The following is a 20,341-nucleotide window of genomic DNA, read 5'->3' on the forward strand; positions in this document are numbered from 1 at the left end:
GTAATATCAATATAACTTCTTATTTCCTATTATTCCCACCTTACCCATTTCCCCAGAAACAATAAGCCCCATGGCATCAAACTCTTTTATTTATAAAAGGCCTTTAATGCTAGCACTCTGACTAGCCATTGATTATTTTATGTATATTTAAAATTCATTTTTATTTCGATTATTTTTATGTATTATTTTATTCTTGTAAACCGTTTTGACAAAAATTTATTTTTAAAAAATGGTATATAGATGCTTTTAAATAAATAAATAAATAAAATAAATAAATAAACTTTACTTATGAGTGTATTCAGCTGGATTTATCTTTGTGTTTTCATGGTGTCTAGTACTCTCTTCACCCCAGTTCTGGCCCTGTGCAGCCAAAGGCTTGGTGGTCATCAGCACCTGATGGCTCAACCTGAGAAGAAGGTTGCTTCTTTGTATTGGGACACTTTGATCAGCAACTTTCCTTATCTCAGCCTTAGATTCTGGCCTGCTCACCATCTCGGGGTCCCCTCTGTCATCAAGAGTCATCATAGGAGGTAAGTCACAGCTGTCATTTGTTTTCCTTTGTTTCAGTTTTTAAATTTTCAATGCTGCCACAACCAACCAACCAAACACTTCTCCTGTCCTCCTCCCCATCCTACCTCCATTGGAACCATATATTTTAGCTTCTCCTTGGGGCAGGAGCTATCCCCAATTGCTCTTGCCCAACCAGTGGCATATTTACTAATGGTGCGGGCAGACTGCGGCCGAGACTTAGACTGGCACTATTTTGTGCAGAAGAAACTAACAAGGGCACCAGCCTTGGTCTGCCAGCACCATTTCTAAGCATAGCACCGGAGGTGGAGGAAGGACTGGGGATCACTCCTGCCCACAAGAAACTATACTATGGTAAGAGTATTCAGGGAAGATGAGAAGCGGGAGCTCTGGAGAAATATTTATATTTTATCCGCTAGGGCTTGATGTTTCTTGTTTTTGTTTTTCCTCCCCCCACCCTCATTTTTTAAAATTTGTTGTTAAGTAAATGAAACAGAAATAAACAATGAAACAAAGGAGAAAAAAATGAAACAAAAAAAAGTCTGTGCACAGCCTTAGGGATCGATTTTAAAAGGTGTGCGCGGTTCCTGGCAAGCAACACTTGGATGCGCCAATTTTATAACATGCACGTGCCGGGGCGCGCATGTTATAAAATCCTTTTCCCACGCGCGCATGTGTGGGCAGGTGGCCTTTTCCGCACGCAGGAGGTGGGACTTTTAGAATAATACGTGCGGCGATGTGAATAGGGCTTCCCCAGGTCCCTCCCAGTCTGCTCCAATAAAGGAGCGGACCGGGAGGGAACTTCTTTACCCCTAACCCAGGGGTCAGGAACCTTTTTGGCTGAGAGAGCCATAAACGCCACATATTTTAAAATGTAATTCCATGAGAGCCATACAATATGTTTAAAACTAAATACAAGTAAATGTGTGCATTTTATGTAAGATCACACTTTTAAAGTACAATAAGTCTCTGAAAATATTACACCAGGCCTTAAGACACCAATACATCTCCTATTAGGAAAACGGACCAAGTCAGGCTGCTATAGAGTCCTACACAGAAACTACACGCCAGCAGAAAACCTCACCTGAATCACGTGCTGTCCCTCACCTAACATAGAATAAAGAGACCAAAACGCATAACAAGAAGCATGCAGACAAAAACTGAATTGGAAACTGCAACAAGCCAGAGTCTCTGTATGCAGTGTAACAAAGGAAAAAAGAAACATCACACATCCTTATAAAACAAATCAAGAAATATAAAATCATCAGCAGTAAAACTGTACTAACAAAAAGAACATATTTCGAAACAGCTGATGAGTGGAATATCCAATAATTAAAAACTCATATAAAACATTTCCAGATACCAACAAAATATTTCAAAATAGCAGACACAAAGATCCAGTAATGAAAAATAATAAGGATACAAAAATTTTTTGGCTCTGCATACCTGGGAACGTTTGATATCCAGGTGTCCTGAGATTGTTCTGAATTAGCAGGAGGTGGGGTGGTTTGCTTGGAACTTTCTCCTCTCTCAGTCACATACCAGCGCTCTCTCTCACACTGGCTCTCAATGACACACCTATACACACATGCTCTCAGTCACTCACATATACAAATGTTTTTTCTCTCTCACTTATATAGGCTCTTAATTACACATTTACACACATGCTGTCTATCTTTTCACGCTTACACACACACAGGCTTTCAATCACATAAATACATGCTGTCTTTTTCTCTCACACACAGACTCTCATTCACATGCTTACAAACATGTCCTCTCTTTCTCTCATTTACACACAGGCTCTCAATCACATACTCACATGCTCCCTCACCTAAATCAGCTCTCAATCACACACAGACACACATGGTCTCTCTCTCTCATTTAAACACAGGCTCTCAATCACATACTCACATGCTCCCTCACCTAAATCAGCTCTCAATCACACAGACACACATGGTCTCTCTCTCTCATTTAAACACAGGCTCTCAATCACATACTCACATGCTCCATCACCTAAACCAGCTGTCAATCAGACACAGACACACATGATCTCTCTCTTACTTATACACACAGGCTCTTAATCATACATACACATGATCTCTCTCACACACAAAGGATCTCAATCATACACACATACTCTTTCAAACAAACAGGTTTTCAATAACAAACTTACACATACAGGTTCCCAATGGTAAACTTACATTCATGCTCTCTCTCTCACAGGCAGGCTCTCAATCACAGACATACTCTCTTTCACATATACAGGCTCTCAATCATTCACATACATGCAATCTCTCACTCACACACACAGGATCTCAAACACACATGCTTGCTCGCTTCATTCACTCTCTCCCGCCCCCCCCCCCCCCCCGGGAACTCGCGGCAGCAGCAGCCGCCTCCCAACGCTAACCTCCTTCATTTTCAGCCCTCGCGGAGGCGAAGGCGGAGTCCCATCGGCCGCGGTTGAAGATTTTCATTTTCCTCCGAGCCGCGCTGCAGTCTTCTTCCCGCGCAGGCACCCGATGACTCCAGCGCTGGCACCCGGATGACTCCAGTCGGCGTGCTCTCTTCTCCTCCCCCCCGCGGCCCGGAAGAGGAAGTGGTGAGCATCGGGTGCCTGCGCGGAAGAAGAGACCACGCTAGTGTGGTCTCTTCTTCCCGCGCAGGCACCCGATGCCCTCCACTTCCTCTTCCGGGCCGCGGGGGGGGGGGAGGAGAAGAGAGCACGCCGGTGCCGCTGACTCCAGCTGTCCTGCCGCGTTCCGCCCGGGCTGACAGCATTTTAAGCCCGGGCGGCGGAGGACCGGGGAGCAGCTGGGTCAGCGGGGAACCGCGAAGTATGGCGACACGTGTCTGCGAGCCAGATGCAGCCCTCAAAAGAGCCATATCTGGCTCGCGAGCCATGGGTTCCCGACCCCTGCCCTAACCCTATCCTTCCTCCCTCTTCTCCTCTCCGACCCCTAAACTAACCCTACCTATCCCCATTTTTTAAATTTTTGTACTTACTGCTCCTCTGTAGTAGAAGTAAACTCCATGTGCCGGCCGGCTGCCGGCGCGCTCTTCCCTGGGACAGTGTCTAATGGCGCTGTCCTGGCCCACCCCTTTCAGCAGGCCCTGCACTTGTGCGTATATCAGGGGTTACGCGTGTGGCCGGGCCCATTCTAAAATGTGCGTTGCGCGCAAAGCCCAGCCATGCACATAACCCCCCATTTTTATGCACGCGGCCTTTTAAAATTTGGGTGATATCAACAAGTAGTGTTCCTTAGCTGCTGTTGCTGCCTCCTCTGAAGTCAGAACCTGTAGTCTTGAGAGGCCTGCTGGCCCTGCGCTGTCTGACTTCACAGGGAAGCTGGCAGAGGAGCGCAGCAGTGGCAGGTAAGCCGTGCTCTTCACCAGATTCCTTCTGCCAGCTGGAGGCCATTCAGAAACGGGTAAAAGAAAGTGATTCCAGGAGGTCTGGGAGAAGATGCCAATGCCAGGCGGGTGGGAGAAAAAGGAACAAGTGATGCCAAGGGAGTGGGGTTCGGAAGATGGTGATGCCGGGGGTGGGGAGAAGAAATCGAAAAGTAGTAATGCCAGGGGGTGCGGTGAGGGAGGGAACTGTGCTCCATTTAGTCTTTGGAGACCCTACAGAAGGTGTAAAAAGAGTCTGGTGGGGGTCAAGGGGCTTAGATGAAGGCTGGGAGGCAGGGGGTGTTCAATTTTAAAATTTTGATGGCACTGAATTTTGTTTTGGCAGGTGGAGACAACTCTGTCCCTTAATTTCCTTTTGTTTTTCCTTCCATTTTTTTCCTGTTTCATTTAATGTATGTTTAATTTCAAATAAAACAAAACAAAATGAAAAAAGATGCAAAAAAAAAAAATGAATGTGCACCATTAGCTGAGAGAGGGTATAGCTGGCTGTTTCTTATAGTCAGAAGTGCATGGTTCAGAATGATGTTTCCTTGAAGGATACTAATAAAACAGGGAAGTTAGGACATCCCAAGAGCGAAGATGTAATACATACAAAGAAGCCCAAATGCCTGTAAGTAAAGAGCAGACAGAGTTGAAAGATTCAAAATTACACCTGTCAATTGATAAGCAGGCTGCTAATAGAAACAGAAAACATTCTTTGAAATGTCTGTATATAAATGCTAGAAGTCTAAAAAATAAGATGGGAGAGTTAGAATGCATAGCATTGAATGAAGAGGCAGATATAATTGGCATCTCAGAGATCTGATGGAAGGAGGATAACCAATGGGGCACCGTGATACCAGGGTACAAATTATATCACAATGATAGGATGGATCAAATTGATGGAGGGGTGGTGCTATATGTTAAAGACGGCATAGAATCAAACAGGATTAAAGTTCTGCAGGAAACAAAATGCACTGTAGAATCTTTATGGATAAAAATTCCATGTGAGAAGGGGACTAGAATAGAAGTGGGGGTGTACTACAGTCCACCTGGCCAGAATGAACAGACAGGCGATGTAACGCTAACCGAAATTAAGGAAGCAAAATACCTGATTCACTAAGAGTTTTTCCCATAGACACAAAATGGGAGAAAAGCCTTAATGAATCTGGCCCAAAATTTGTAACTCAGTGATAGGGGCATATCTAGTATCACGGTGGGCCGGCGCCATTGTGAATAGAGAGAACAGTGGGCATGAAACATAGGATGTGCCCCAGGCCCCACTGGACCATCAGGTAAGGTATACCCAGGGGGGAGACAGGCTAAGGTAGGTTGGGGGGATCGGGTGAGTGGCAATTTATTGGAAAGGAGGGGCTAGGTAGGGGGTGGAGTATTCTCTGCGTGACTAAAACTTTTTTTTTTCTCCCAAGGGCCTCCTCTAGAGGGGCCAGAAGTAGTATGAAGGGCAGCGCTATTTTTCCCCATGGAGTTTCCAAAATCCCTAATAAATTTTTCCACTCTGGGGAAAATACTATGGCTTGGAAAATGACCTCCTTAGATTGTAAGCAGTCTGAGGATAGGGAAATACTTACAGTGCTGAATGCAATCCACCTTGAAATGCCTGAAAGGCAGGATAGAAAACAAATAAAGATTTAAATAAAATAAATAGCTCAGGGGTTCTCAACCCAGACCAGCTAATCTGGATGTCAGAATATTCACAATGAATATGCATGAGACAGAGTTACATGCACTACCCCCATTGAATTCAGATCTATCTCATGCATATTCACTGTGGACATCCTGAGAATGTGTGAATCCTGAGGACTGGGTTGAGAACCAATGTCTTAGCAAATCCAGTTCCAGTCACCTCCCCTTACCCAGTGATCTCACCACGGGGATACAGTGGGGGAAAAAAACACCCCTTCCTCACATAGAGTTTTACTGAAATTGTTTCTGAGAAATTATGAACATAGAGCTTCCCCACATCATTTACAATTTTCAAAATGTTTTATTTGTTTATGCACATTTTAAACCACTTTTCTCAATAAGTACTCAAAGCAATGTAGAATACATAAGCAAAAATGTTTGTATATCTTGTTTTGACGACTTGACTTTTACTATTTATGACGACTTGACTTTTACTATTGTCTACCTTTAATCTTTGAGTTAATATTTTCCAAAGGCATACAATTTCTTATACACAAAAGTTAAGATTGGTTGTTTGTTTTTTTTAATTTGGTTAGAGCAGGGATTCTCAACTCCATTACTTGGGGTAAAACCCAGCTAGTCTGGTTTTCAGGTTATCTGCAATGAATAGCCTTCCATTGTAAACATATCTATCTCATGCATATTCATGACAGATAGCCTGAATACCAGACTAGCTGTGTGTGCCCCGAGCACTGGATTGAGAACCACTATGTGAGAGTCCATTTCTCGGTTCAGTGCAAACTCTAGCCATGCACCATATTCTCCTCGACAGCTATCCCGAATCAAGACATCATCGATGTCAACTTTTACACCTGGGACTCTAATCAAAGATCTATTGGACAGTTCCCGTTCAAAACTTCTGATGCTGAACACATCCCCTATAGGAATCTTAATAAATCATGACGTCCAGTTGGCGTGCTGATGGCTAAAGAGCCCAGTGTCCTTTGTCTAGTGCTATCTGCCAAAACCTGATGCTCTATCTAACACTGAAAATTATTTGAGTCCAGGCATTTGTGCAATACTTTCCCTTGACAGGTCAGTGCACAAGTGGAGTGTTTTGTAATGTTTTCCAGTACAATGAACGAATGGATCTATGCCGTGGGCTTTTCCACCTTCTGAATGCTTTCCAGTAACCCTGACCAGCCTTTGCTGAACTGATTTTTCCGTACTGCGGACAATTTTCTAGCAGTCTATCCTACATGACAGCACATGTTTTTACATTGTGTTTCCTAGTGTCACATGCGATTTCCTCTCCCCCATCTCCCAGAAAGCATCACAGCTGTGTTACCCACTTACCCAGCTTTTAAGTCTCTCCATTTTTATTCTTGGAACCTCCATTATCAGAAGAACTAGGCAAGTTTTCCATTTCCAAAATGCACAAGTATCTTCTCCACTGACAATATTATTTAATTTTGAGCAGGACTCCAATCCCTACTCTTTATGTTGAATTTGCAGACTCGTCGAGGAAGTAGGAGGTCCCAATTACAATGGATGTTTTTCTCCATTTTGGATACTTGATTGAGGCATACTTCATTAACTATATATATTTCTGAATGCCAACTGATTCTTTACACTACTTGTGTGCTCATCTGCTTCCCCTTTTTACTTTTCACATGTCTTGGGATTCTCTTTTCTTTTGCAAATGGGACCTATTAGCCCTACATCTCGTGTCATAAATCCTAATTATTTTTGCTACTTGGCAAATTTGTGCCATTTTGGGACCAATTCACAAACAACTATGCTTGGCCTCATTTACGCATGTAGATGGCCAAGCATATTTTTACCATAGTATTGTATAACCCGTGTGCATCACATACATACGTAAAATAAAATAAGTGTAGTTTTAATCCGTAACATACGCTCGTATGTATGCTTAAACACAAATACATGTAATGCATTGAAACCACATATATCAATGCATTGAATGAATGTACTTTTTCTACCTATTTTAAAAGCATGAGAGGTCTAGAATGGGTAAATGTGAATCGGTTATTTACTCTTTTGGATAACAGAAGGACTAGGTGGCACGCGATGAAGTTAGCAAATAGCACATTTAAAACAAATCGGAAAAAATTATTTTTCATTCAACGCAAATCTAAGCTCTGTAATTAGTTGCTAGAGGATGTGGTTAGGGCAGTTAGTGTAACTGGGCTTAAAAAAGGTTTGGATAAGTTCTTGGAGGAGAAGTCCATCAACTGCCATTAATCCAGCTGACTTAGAGAATAGGCACTGCTATTACTGGCATCAGTAGCATGGGATCTACTTAGTGTTTGGGTACTTGCCAGGTACTTGTAGCCTGGATTGGCCACTGTTAGAAACAGGATGCTGGGCTTGATGGACCCTTGGTCTGACCCAGTATGGCAACGTCTTATGTTCTTAAGTTCTTCCTTAAAATGAATCGCATCCAATGCTCAGTGCTCGCTCTTCCCATCTCACTCACCCTGGGGATAAGACGGGCTGGAAGGGCTCAAAGAAGGAGGCTCAGGAGGAGGATGAAGAGGTGCTGTGTGAAAGGCATGTGCAGCACAAAGCTGAGCCCAGATATCTGTGCCCTGTATTCTACCCATTAAGCGCCATACTCTGGGGCTCATGCTGTAGCTGGGAAGAAGTGGCATGCATGATTACACATGTCCTCAGAAAGGAGCCCCTACATGTTGTTATGAGGTGCTGAGCTGGATCGGGGCATCAGGCAGCGGTGACCTTTCTGTGGCGTATCTGATCAGATCTGAAAGCGCACCAGTGTGCCATGGCACAATGGTTTGGAGGCAATATCTTTCACGATATGTATGCAATTACACCTGAGGAATATATTCACTGTGGATATCCTATCTGCACCGTTGCTAAGAACCCTTGTTCAAAACTGACATGCAAAAAGGAAAATGCATTATTTCTTATGGCTAGATAGCACTCCTAGTCACCATCAATTATACCCATTGCCAGATGCTAATCTGGGCTTTAGCTTGCTGGAATATCCAAAGTTAATTTGCCTAGCTAGTAAATTAACCTCAGTATCTGCATATATTTCATTCTGTTTCATTTTTCATGGATTTGTCTTATTGTAGCTCACAGTTTAGCAAGAAAATCCCTTCTGTACTCCGTTCGTAAATCAAGGCATGAATTCATTTTTTAGGTCTTGCTCCTTGCTTCTGTTCCTTAGGCCAGCTAAGCCTGAGAGCCCTACGCAGGCAGACTTTGCAGCCCTAAAATTGTACCATGGATCAGCCATCACTCATTCTTTAGCAACTCTTTTGGAGGAGGAAATAATCTGGAGCCTTAAGAGTCTGAGCTGCCCTTCCACTGATGATCTTGCAGAGTCTCCATCTGCATCCCAGGCTCTTCAACAATAGGGCAGGCCCCCCAGTCCCGCAAAGGGAAGGGAGAAAAGGGGTAATTAGAGCCAATGAGGAGTCTGCTCTGCCATCCTATTATAATGTAGATCATTATGGCTGAGGAGGTCTCATTTAGGTTGAAAAGAAATACATGAGAAGGCCCTAGGGGTAAAAATCGCAAGTGAAAAATACAGTGAACCCATAACAGAGAGAAATTTCCATAGCACAGAAATTACAGCTGATTAGTAAACAAAACTGAAGAGCAGATCAGGCCTTCGCAGACGAGAAACTTGCAGTACATCAGTGTGCATCCCATGCAAGCAGGAAACGTACAACTTCCTTTGCTGAAACTTTACACCAAACTTCTGTTTCGTGTTCCTATTATTGAAAGGCAGGACCCAGCGAATATCCTGCTGTAGCTGCATATTCTTGTATGTTTTCCAGACTAATTAGCATTAGATTCTACCTGCCTCCGCTTCCTCAGTCTAACCTTTCCTTTCCAGCTCCTCCTCCCTCTTGTTTCTCTCCATTCTGTCATCTCTACCTTCTTCAGCGGAAAAGGATTAGACTTAGAGAAGTGTGAAGAGACTTAAATGATGTAAGAAGGTATTTGCAAAAATACTTCAGAAGTTTTGAAGATCTGTGTGCTGTACCTGGATATGCATTTTCTCTGGATTTTATTTCTGTAGCTGCTAAAACGTTACTATTTTAATACAAGTAAACATTTCTCTTGTTTGGAGCACAATTTTGGAGTGGACTGTTTTGTTTTTTTAATTTTAAACTTGGTGACACCTTCTCAGTGGCCTTTCAGGAATGTCCTGCCCCTGTTTCACAGAACCCCAGAGCTTACACTTTCCTGTGCAAGTGAATCCAGAGGAAGTGAAGACAGAGAAGGTAGACCCTCCCCCAAGGAGGAAGGTTAGACAAATATATGTGGACTTTTTTTTCCTGAAGTGCTAGAGTGAGTATTGGTTTCTTTCTCTTCTCTGGCTTTCTCCTCTGACTCACTCTCTACCTGTGTCCCACATCTCTCACAACATCTCCTGCTCTAACAACCCCATCTCCTGCCATCAGTAACCCTCAATGCATCCTGTTACTGGAGCCCTTGAAATAGCATCCATGCTAAAAATCTGATACCTGGTCCCTGGCAGTCATTAAATTCTAGGCCCTAGTGAGCATGTGCTAAAGAGCAAGTGCACTATGGAGCAGTCCTTCAGTTTGCTTCGGGGTGGGCATGCACATATTTTCCTTTATGTATAGCATGCTATTTAACATGCACAATAAAAGGCATCAGCATGAATACGAAGCTTTAGTGCATGGACCCCTTTCTGTGCAAACTAAATAATATATAGCCATATGCTAATATGCTGCAGAATCTGCCTCTGAGCTGCCATAGGAAACCAAAGGCCTCCTTTACTAAGCATGTTTCCCCATAATGAGAGAAACGCCTTAGTAAATCGGGCCCAAAGATAGCTGTGCATTTAAAATGACCGTAATTATATCCATATTCCTTGCAGAAGATGGTAAACAATTTCAGACTGAGTTATATAAGGTAGAAAGTTTCAATCACAAGCTGCAAGTTATGAGCTGCTAACGCCCAGTCCTTAAGCCACTGCTTTAAACACTTTTAAGTGATGCCATTTGAAACTCATGGTTTATAAATATTTTTGAAACCAAGCCACCTGTCTGGTAAATTAGCTTCTCTGTTGAAAATGCTAACCATTTCTTATGCAAGGAAGTTTTTGAAACAAAAAACATGCAAATTAGAAAGGGAGCTTTCGTCTCTGTCAGATGTACTACCATATAAAGACAGAACAGATGAAACGTTTTGGCAAAGTACACTCCACTCTTTCAGTGTGCGCTCCTACACAGAGACTTCTTTGTTCCCACACAGGGAGCATGATGGGGCCTAATCTATTTAAAATGACCACCCATATAAGAAGAATACATCTTTTATCAGAATAAACTTCATTCATAGAACTATTTTATATTTATTACTCACATTTATAAAACTGCCCTTCCAAGCAGTCATTTGATACATAGTCAGTACAGCAAAGCATAATTCAAATGTAATGCAAAAGTTAAAATAACATCAGACACATGGGGTAAAGGTACAACAGGAGGCATTTAAATACCTTGCAGACATTGGACGCATTCTAGAACTGGCTGGGCCTCTTCCAAACCTGCCAGAGACCTGCTTGGTTTTGGGTTGCTGTAGCCTGCCGGTACCAATCCAGCTACCCGGTGGTTTACAGTTTTTCTAACTTGAAAAGCCTTCTTTACTTGTCGTGTGGCAGGACACTGCAGTTCACCACGAGAAGCCCCTTAAGTGCCTCTTCTTCACCCGCCTCCCACTTAGGAGAGCTGGGATTGGTAGCTCTTTGCCATTTTGTAGATTAAAGAGGCCTCCCTGCCTCTTCAGGCTTTTTTATTTTTGAGGGGAGTCTCCTTTGTGCACACCCTGTCAGAGGGTCTCCAGGAGTTTAGTTAATAGTGAGGACCTCTTTTTGCTGGAACCTCTGCAGGACTCCCACTCCAGGACTGAAGACCAGTGAGGCCCATTCGCTCCCTGAATGAGGCAAGTACCTGTGACGGGTTTGGCTGTGTGAGACGACAGAAGGTTGTTTAAACTCTGTCACTTTGGGGAAGGACATCCTCGCTGGCTGGACTCAGAGAGCAAGGGCTGAAGACCAGCGAGCCGAGCCCCTTCACCTCATGAACGTGGCAAGCACCTGTGTGACAGCAGAACACCAGTCTGGAAAGATTTCTGATTAGGAATGTATTTTTCTCTTTTTGTTTGTGAGGAGGTTTTTTTGAGCCACCCCTCTGCACTGGGAGCCAGGCTGGAAGAGCAGGCTCCAGCACCACAGACTTTTTAACCTGAGGAGTCAGCCTTTTCAGAGCATCTTAAAGGAACCAAGAAAGATCATGGAGACCCAGGGACAGATTGGCTTACTGGGGGGCTTCGGGCGGAAAAGAAGACGCCCCTGTTGGCCGGACCGCGCAGAAGAAAAGAAGAGTCTGCCGTCGGCTGGGCCGCGAGGCCTTCTCATTTTTACCTTGCGGCCCAGCTGACAGGGGCTTCTTCTTTTCAGCCACACGACCAAGCTGACATTGGCCTCTCTTCTTCAGCCGCGCGGCTGAAGTGAAGAGGCCCCTGTCAGCTCGGCAAGGCTGAAAATAGAAGGCTGCGGTCTGCAGGGCTGTACTGCCAAAGAGAAGAGTCCCTGTCAGCTGGTATGTTTCGGGGGAGAGAGCAAGAATGTATGTATATGTGTGTGAGACAGAGAGCATATGCATGTGAGATGGAGCATATGTGTGAGAGAGCATATGTGTGAGAAAATAGCATGCAAGAGAGCATGTGGGTGAACATGTGTAGGAGCATGTGTGCATGTGAGCAAACAGCATATAAGATTGCATGTGTATGTGAAAAAGAAGCTGAGCAGGCCTGAGGAAGCCTCTGTTTGTATGGTCTGGGGAGAGAGAGTTTGCATGAGAAAGGATGTGCGCGCATGTATGTGTGTGAGAGAGACTGTGAGAGAGCATATGTACGTGTATGTGAAACACATGTTCTCTCTCACATGCTCTAAGAATTTGTGAGTAAGCAAGAATGTGTGTGTGTGTGTGTGTGTCTTGGAGAATATGGGTATGTGAGAGAGAGAGGAGAAAATTGTACCATACCCTCCCCGAACTAATCCATGCCAATCTCAGGATGACTTGAAATCAAAAGTTCCCAGGTATGGAGAGCAGGGGATTTTTTTTATCCTTATTAGTTTTAATAATTGGGTAATATCTGATGTCTTCTGTTTTTAAATATTTTATTTATTTGGTTTATATTCTGCCTTTAAGGATATTTGGGAATAATTAAAAAGTAATTATTATTGGGTATTCTTTTCATCAGCTGTTTTGAATATTTATTCTTTTTATGATTATGGTTTTACTATTATGATTGATGGTTTATACAACTTGATTTTATTGTTTGACATTTAATAAGGAATAGTGATGTTTCTGTTTTTACATTGTTGCATTGCATACGGAGTCTGTCTTGTTACGGTTTCCAATTCAGTTTTTGTCTGTAAGTTTCTAGTTATACTTTGTCTCTTTATGTTCTGTTAGGCCATAGGAGGCCTTGCATTCTGTTCTGGGAACGCTAGGAGAGCGATCCCATCTTGAGGGGATTGTGTGCCCTTGGGCCTCGGCACGACCCCATAAGTCTCCAGAACAGCACCGAGGTAGGCGAGACGTGTCCAAGCATGGGTGAAGACTAAGGTCTGACCCTCTGCCAAACCTGCATGCTTCTGGAAGGCCAACAACGCAATGTTGGTTACTGAACAGTCCTCCCTCCGACTGTTCCCAGCCCTTTCGGACCTGCCGCTAGGTATCGGCAAGAAGCAGCAGGCCGGACTCAGGATGAGGGCAGACTGAGGCCTTGTGACATAGAAGGCTCTAGACGAGACGAGGAGCTTGGAAGATTCTGGATGAGACGAGGAGCTTGGAAGGTTCAGACATTGGCACTGTCTCTCAGGGCGCCCTACACAGCCCACCACATGGGCATTCCCAATAGGCTGGTCACGGACCACCCTGTCCCACTGCACGTCCTACACAACCTGGAGAGGCTGGTCACGGACCACCTGGAGAGCGGGACAAGCGCAGGAAAGGAATCTAGCCGAGATGAAACTTCAATGATGAGAACAGGAACTGACAAGACTGATTTACCCCAACAAGGTATCCTCTGGAGAACCAGAGGAGCTGGAGGGTCAAGAGGACTCGGGACAAGCGAAGGAGGAAAGGAACCTCGGAACATCAGGAAATGGAACATCAGGAAGCCACGAAGACTCAGGAAGCAACGAAGACTCAGGCGAGACAGGACATGGAGCTCCAACGAAGAACAAGAAACGAAGACTTGACGGAGCGCTGGAAGACGAGACTTCCAGGAGCAGGGAACTCCGATGCAAGGCAAGGCAGGAATACTGAAGAAGCCCTTTTATAGGGCTGAACCAGGAAACCGGGTGGAGCTGACTTCCGGTGGGACCAGGAGGACCCCACCTAAGCTGCCCCTTTAAGAAGGAGAAGAAGCCGCGGGCCTGCCCCTTAGAAAGGGGGCAGGACCTAGGAGAGCAGCCATGCTGCCACAGAAACGCTGAGCCATGAAAGAGCAGGAGCTTGACCTTAGAGCAGGCCCCAAAGATGGTGACAGCGTCCGAGCCACAAGAGGAAGTCCAGGAGCGGCACCATGCCATGAAAGGATCACTCTCGCTGCGGTCCAGGCAGCGGCAGTGAAAAGGATGACGGTGGCCTCTCTTGGGAACCTTTGGCTAATATCATGGACAAAGAGATGCTTCGTCAATTTCATCGAATTCATCCTCAAAAACCTAGACCAGGTAGGGGGTCTGGAGGGGGCCCTTTGAAGGGGGGTACTGTTGCGTCCATCGGTCTCAGATGGCTTCAACCTCTGTGCCTCACCTTTCTTCCTTCTCTCTCCTCAAGCCTTGGGAAGATGGCTGCTGCCGGGTTTTCATGCCGCTCTCTCCGGGGTCCCCGGATCGGCAACGGTGACGGCGTTCGCCATGATTTTCCTGAGGGCCTCCAAAGGTGCGCGCGCGTGCCATCCACGTCTATATCCACGTCATGGCGGGAACCTCGGGAGCGTCCCACCGAGTGACGTCATCACTTCCTGGTATTTAGCCACAAGGATTGGATTGGACTGCCTCCGGTCTAAGTTGCTCTGCCGCTTCCTAGCTGCCACAGGAAGTTCTATCTGCCCTTCAGGGTAATTCTTCGTAAACCTGGGTACCCACTCCTCGGGGGCCCTTCTGCTCTATTTCAAGTACCTATCTTGGGATACCGGGTACTCGCTCCTCAAGGGCCTGCTCTCCCTAATCTGGTGCCTGCCACTGAGCAACTTCTGCCTGTCTGGCCCTTCAACTATACAGCTTCTGCTTCAGTGAATACTAACCCTTTCAGTCTGTCTCATCTTCAGCTTCAGCGCTCCGGGACCTGTCCCTGCTATGCCGTGCTGCCTATCACCTACTCGAGTGTGAAACTGGTCTCTGCTGAGGACCCCTGGACTACTTCACTGGGTTACCTCCACTGCTGCCTGCTCCCTGGGCAGTACCATCAAGCTGTAGAATAAATACAACTTCTCTGTGTCTGCATGTATAGAGTCTAGCCTAGTACTGCGGTTCCTCACGGGGCTCCTTCCCGTGGGCGTGGCCATCACCGCAGTACCCAAGAATCCACTCCAACACCTCATAACCATAACAGGGCCCAACCAATTCGCATGGATGGAATGGGGGCTGCAACTCTGCTCACCCCTACTCTAGAATGTGCTCAACTTCTTAGTTATTTAGAAAAGATTAAGTTTATTTTGGAGATATTTTGACTCAGTTCTGCTTGGTTCCAGGGTTGACTTAGTGTCTTTTGGGATATACGTGCTGCAGGAAAAGTGCATGAAGGCCAGTTTTGAAAAAATCCTCTGGGCCAATATTTTCCTGCAATCTGCCCCTGTGGAGACCCCATCTGGATCTCCGGTTACAGAGCTGGGTGATCGGTGAGAATCTGGAGATTGAGGTAGGACAGTTTTTGCTATGCTAAAAGGGGACCCTTGACTTAGGGATTCTGGTTAAGCCACTGGAGGAGTTTTTAATGCACGTTTACCATCACCATGAGAAGCTCAACCAGTTTCCTGAAGGAAAGGACACCTACCCAGAATGAAACATCCTTTCTGTACAAAGAATCATCTGTATCTGTACACTTATTTAAAAATTGACTTTAATGTGCCTTTAACTAATCAGTAAATTATTATTTAATACCCAGTGGCTGGTCCTGCTGGTTTTGTCACAGCAATTCTCTCCAGGGAGTGCCTCAGCTACCAACATACACACCACTGTTTGAGCCATAGACGAGAGTCTCTCCCAATAAAAAGAATCCGCCTTCTGGGATAGAGAGCTCAGGACCTGGGTGGAGTGCTAGCCAGAAAATCCCCAAAGAGTAATAAATTAGTTTGTGTGCCCTGGGACTTAAAATATCCTGCTAAGGGTTACACTTATTTCTCTGATCCATCGATAATGGTGTAGTCCATTAGCGAGCTCTGGATCAGATTTTGGCAACCTTGGATGGATACCACTTCCTTTCAGAGCATGAGAGAGGGATCCTTAATGCAGAAAAGAAGCCTCCAAGCATCTTGGCTGGCTCCCCATGTGTGTGTCGCTGAGAACTAGTCATGGGGCATTGACTGATGTGTAACATATCTCCCAGTAAGGCAGTATTTGAATTCTGTGTCCATTCCCTTCAGTAACTTCTATGTGAAGGGGCACGTCCAGAGCAAATAAAGGGCTGTCTCTTTACTGTGAAGCCTCTCGGAGAGTGCCCATACCTGCAGAGGTCCCTTGTGTGCATGCTGCCCCTGTGGATAATCCGCCCTGTACAGCCATTCATGTGGTGCCCTTGTGCTGGTTCATCAATCTCCTAGAAGCAATGCTGCCCAAAAGTGAAGCGACAGCAGAAAAATGAGCAGCTGGGTCTGTCTGGCAGGCTGCACTTTCCTCCGCTTCCTCTGCCTCCTGGGCAGACATCTGAGGCACATGCTTTTGGCTCGATTTTTTTTTCTTCATTTGGAAGTCTCCTCCTCTTCTGGGTCCACATGCTCTCTTCTGCCCTCAACAGAGTCGTAGAAACCCTAAGACTAATATGGCTTAGGACATAGGTGCCACTGCTGGAAGGGCACTGTGGCCCCTGCTGCTCTACTGGTCCCACATACAATTATTATCCAGGGTGGGACCACAGTGCATAATGAACGTGCAGTCATGGTTGCAGCCCTGTCCTTCAGCTGGCATGAGGAGTGGCTAGAAATCTTCCCACTTCTGGTCAGCGCTCTACAGGAACTGTGCCAGTACGGTGAACTAGTGCAAAACTTTCTTGTAGTGCTGGCACTGATCCTGCGGGGCGCTAGCCAGCAGCAGAACAGATTCCACTCAACAAAGTATATGGGCGTCATTTGGGGGAGCAATGTACCCTCAAAGGAGCTGTGCCAACATCACAGGCTGGTAGAAGATGCAGAGCTAGGAAGGAGCCCACACAAACCCAAGGAGGCCCACAGCCTCAGAGGAAGGGGGGGGGGGGGGAGAAGTACTTAAGTCAAGCTTGGGGGTAGAAAGAGAGAGTACCTGGGTTGGGTTGGAAAGAGGAGAGTAGAATCCTGGGGTTGGAGGGCCAGTTAGAGGCTGTGGAGTCTGATCTAGGGAGATCATGGGAGTGGAGAAGTGGTGGAGTGCTGGGGCAGAGAGAGAAGAGTGAGAGATTTTTCTTCATTTTGTTTGTTTTTGCCTTTTTAAATAAATGAATAAAACAACAAATGAAACTGAAAAAAAATAAACCAAAACAAAACATATTTGAGCCCAATCTACAGTTGTTTAGCAAGGGGCAGAGATTTGAGGGAGAGAGACCCGCACATGCTCAGTGTAGCATGCAAATGCTGCTTGGCTTTCTCACTAACGTGCTCATACTATTTAGCCATCACAGTTTTGGGTTACCTTGCATGATAATAGCATGGGCATACCATATACCGTGCAAACGCTAAATCTTATTGCATCGTTCGTTAAGTGGAATCTTTGATGTGTATGTCAAATTTTTATACAAAACCTGTTTAATAAGAAATTTACAACAGTAATTACAGAATATCCAGAAAACAGAGCTTAGCAGCTTTGGTTCTGACCTACCAAGCTCAAATACACAAATAAGTTGTAAATTGTTTATAAGTGAATGTACCTCTCTTAATGACAGCGGAGCATTACACTCTGCAAATTTTACACTTTTAATTTTGGTAAACGGGCATTATGGAAATATTTCTGTCTCCTCTATGTCAATAGGATCTGCAGAGTATAATTCTTTATAATATGCTGAGAATATCTTCCCAATTCCTTTAGTGTCATGAACCAGATGATCATCTCTTCAGTCTCATGCGTGTAATAAATGTTTCCCTCCCCAGCTACGGAACTACTTTGGCCAGCATTCATCCCAGTTTATTACCATGTACAAAAAAATTGTATTTACAGAACATCAAACCTTGTTGGTTGACGTATTAAAGTAGCCAGTACAGTTTGGGTGGTTAAGAACTGAGATTTATGTGCTTGGGACAGACAATGATTAAACCTTTTGCTTTACCTAATCTCAGTTGTCTCTCTAAAACTATTATTTCACCTCTTAGTACTGGCCTTTGCTGCGTCCCAGAAAAGGGCAGAATTATCCAAATGTCCTTTACTATGTTTCTCGACTCCTTCCATTTCTCAATCAAAGGAAGCATGGAAAGTTTTATCAAGGAATAAACGAGAAAAAAGATTTCCAGCAGCCTTTTCCAGTATGACCAGTAAAACCTCTATGGATACTCAAACAGGCACACAGTCAGAAATCTCCATAGGGCTTATATCAGCTTTCAGTACATTGGGAAAACAACTATAAGAAATTAGCAAATAGTTTGACTTAGATTTAGTATAATGTGCTCTAGAAATGTGTATAAAGTCAATTTACAGGGGATGAAGTTTTCGCCACATACCTAGTAATTGCTAATGGTAACAGAAATAAGATATCCTCTTGCAATGGTCACTCATCCTGGTTGGTTTAGCAGTAACCCCGTGTATCACAGAATCTCTTCCAGTCACGATGGGAAGATGGCTGTAGTACAATGAAAGATTAACCAAAGATGTACAAACATTGCGATTGTAAATATTGGGAGCATAAACACTTCCCACAAGGATAGGCTTTCCAAAGAACTGGCCATCCACAAAAACATATTTCCCCTCCTTACCTTTTAATATCTTAGTTGTTTGACATTGTATTTAGTAAAATAGCTACACCTGCCTTATATTGTCAATGCAGAGGCAGAAACATTGTTGGCCCACCCATTGCTTTCTCAAATTCTGAGTCCATTAAATGAGTTTCAGGTAAGAACATAATATCTGTTTGTAAGCATTGCATAGCGTTCACATAAGAACATAAGAAATTGCCATGCTGGGTCAGACCAAGGGTCCATCAAGCCCAGCATCCTGTTTCCAACAGAGGCCAAAACCAGGCCACAAGAACCTGGCAATTACCCAAACACTAAGAAGATCTCATGCTACTGATGCAATTAATAGCAGTGGCTATTCCCTAAGTAAAATTGATTAATAGCCATTAATGGACTTCTCCTCCAAGAACTTATCCAAACCTTTTTTGAACCCAGCTACACTAACTGCACTAACCACATCCTCTGGCAACAAATTCCAGAGCTTTATTGTGCGTTGAGTGAAAAAGAATTTTCTCCGATTAGTCTTAAATGTGCTACTTGCTAACTTCATGGAATTCACCACAGAACCTAGCCCTCAGACAATCCACGGCAAACATTTAAGGGGGTTTTCCCATGCCTAAAAGGAATTTGTGAAAAATAAAACCAGAGAGTAAACACTGAATTCATCTTGTAAGAGGTAGCCCCCCAGCCTAGGGCTCCCTTCCACGTATCAGTTGCACAGATTACCCCAGCAGTCAGTAATCAGTTAAAAATGACAAAATGCAGAATTACCTTGAATTCCAAAGATCCTCCCACCACATATTATCCCCTTTCTCATCTTAAAGAAAACTAGGTTAACAAGTAACAAGACATGGCTAGTAAACAATGCAACAGAGAAGAAAAAGAATGGAGTCATTGCAATTCTTACCATGGAGACCATATCCAGTCCAGCCCAAATTCTCAGTGTGCCCTGTATCAAATTTAGGAAGCTACAGGTAGTAAAGATTGTCCGATGCAGTAATCTAATAACATCTCACAGCAAAGAAAGTTATTCTGACCTCATGGTGAGACCTGACATATGTGGAAGACAGCATCTCAAAAATCAATGCAGGACCCAAACAATTTTCATTCCACCCCCATATTTTGGATAAACAAGCAAGCGTCCTCCACATTATCAAAGAAAATATTTTTTGCCTTGATAGAGGACTTTCAACTTTGCTGGGCATAGTAGAGTAACACGGAGCTTTCGTTTGGTCAACTGCGTATATACTGAGGCAAAAGATCCATGCTTCTCTGCTACCCCTGAGGAATAATCTTAAAAGATCCATATTCTCTGGCCCTCAAATAGGAGAGATTTTATATGTCAGTATGCTTGCAGCATTTCAACTTTATGGTTAAGTTCAACACCTGCAGTATGATCACTCGTAGTCTATTCCTGCTTGAATTCTGTAAGCCCACCCGGAGGGCACATTCCAAATGCAGAGGGCCATCAGTGGATCCTATTGCCAAGGCAGAGGTCAGCCATTTTTCCATTGATGGTGCAAGATTAGAATCAGATACTGATTCTGGAATGCCCATTATCCTTAAATTATTTCTTCTGGAGTGACTTTCTAAATCGTTGACT

General features: G+C 44.4%; 1 long non-coding RNA gene across 1 annotated transcript in view; it reads right to left on the reverse strand.

Annotated features, from left to right (window-relative positions):
• The window catches only part of LOC115092626, a 156,501-nt gene that overhangs the window by 82,764 nt on the left and 53,396 nt on the right, over positions 1 to 20,341 (reverse strand). Inside the window, exon 2 of the long non-coding RNA XR_003857042.1 lies at positions 18,508 to 18,626. This is a non-coding gene — a long non-coding RNA (uncharacterized LOC115092626). The remainder of the gene's footprint in view (positions 1 to 18,507; positions 18,627 to 20,341) is intronic.

This window comes from Rhinatrema bivittatum, chromosome 5 (genome assembly GCF_901001135.1).
Source record: "Rhinatrema bivittatum chromosome 5, aRhiBiv1.1, whole genome shotgun sequence".
Lineage (NCBI taxonomy): Eukaryota > Metazoa > Chordata > Amphibia > Gymnophiona > Rhinatrematidae > Rhinatrema > Rhinatrema bivittatum.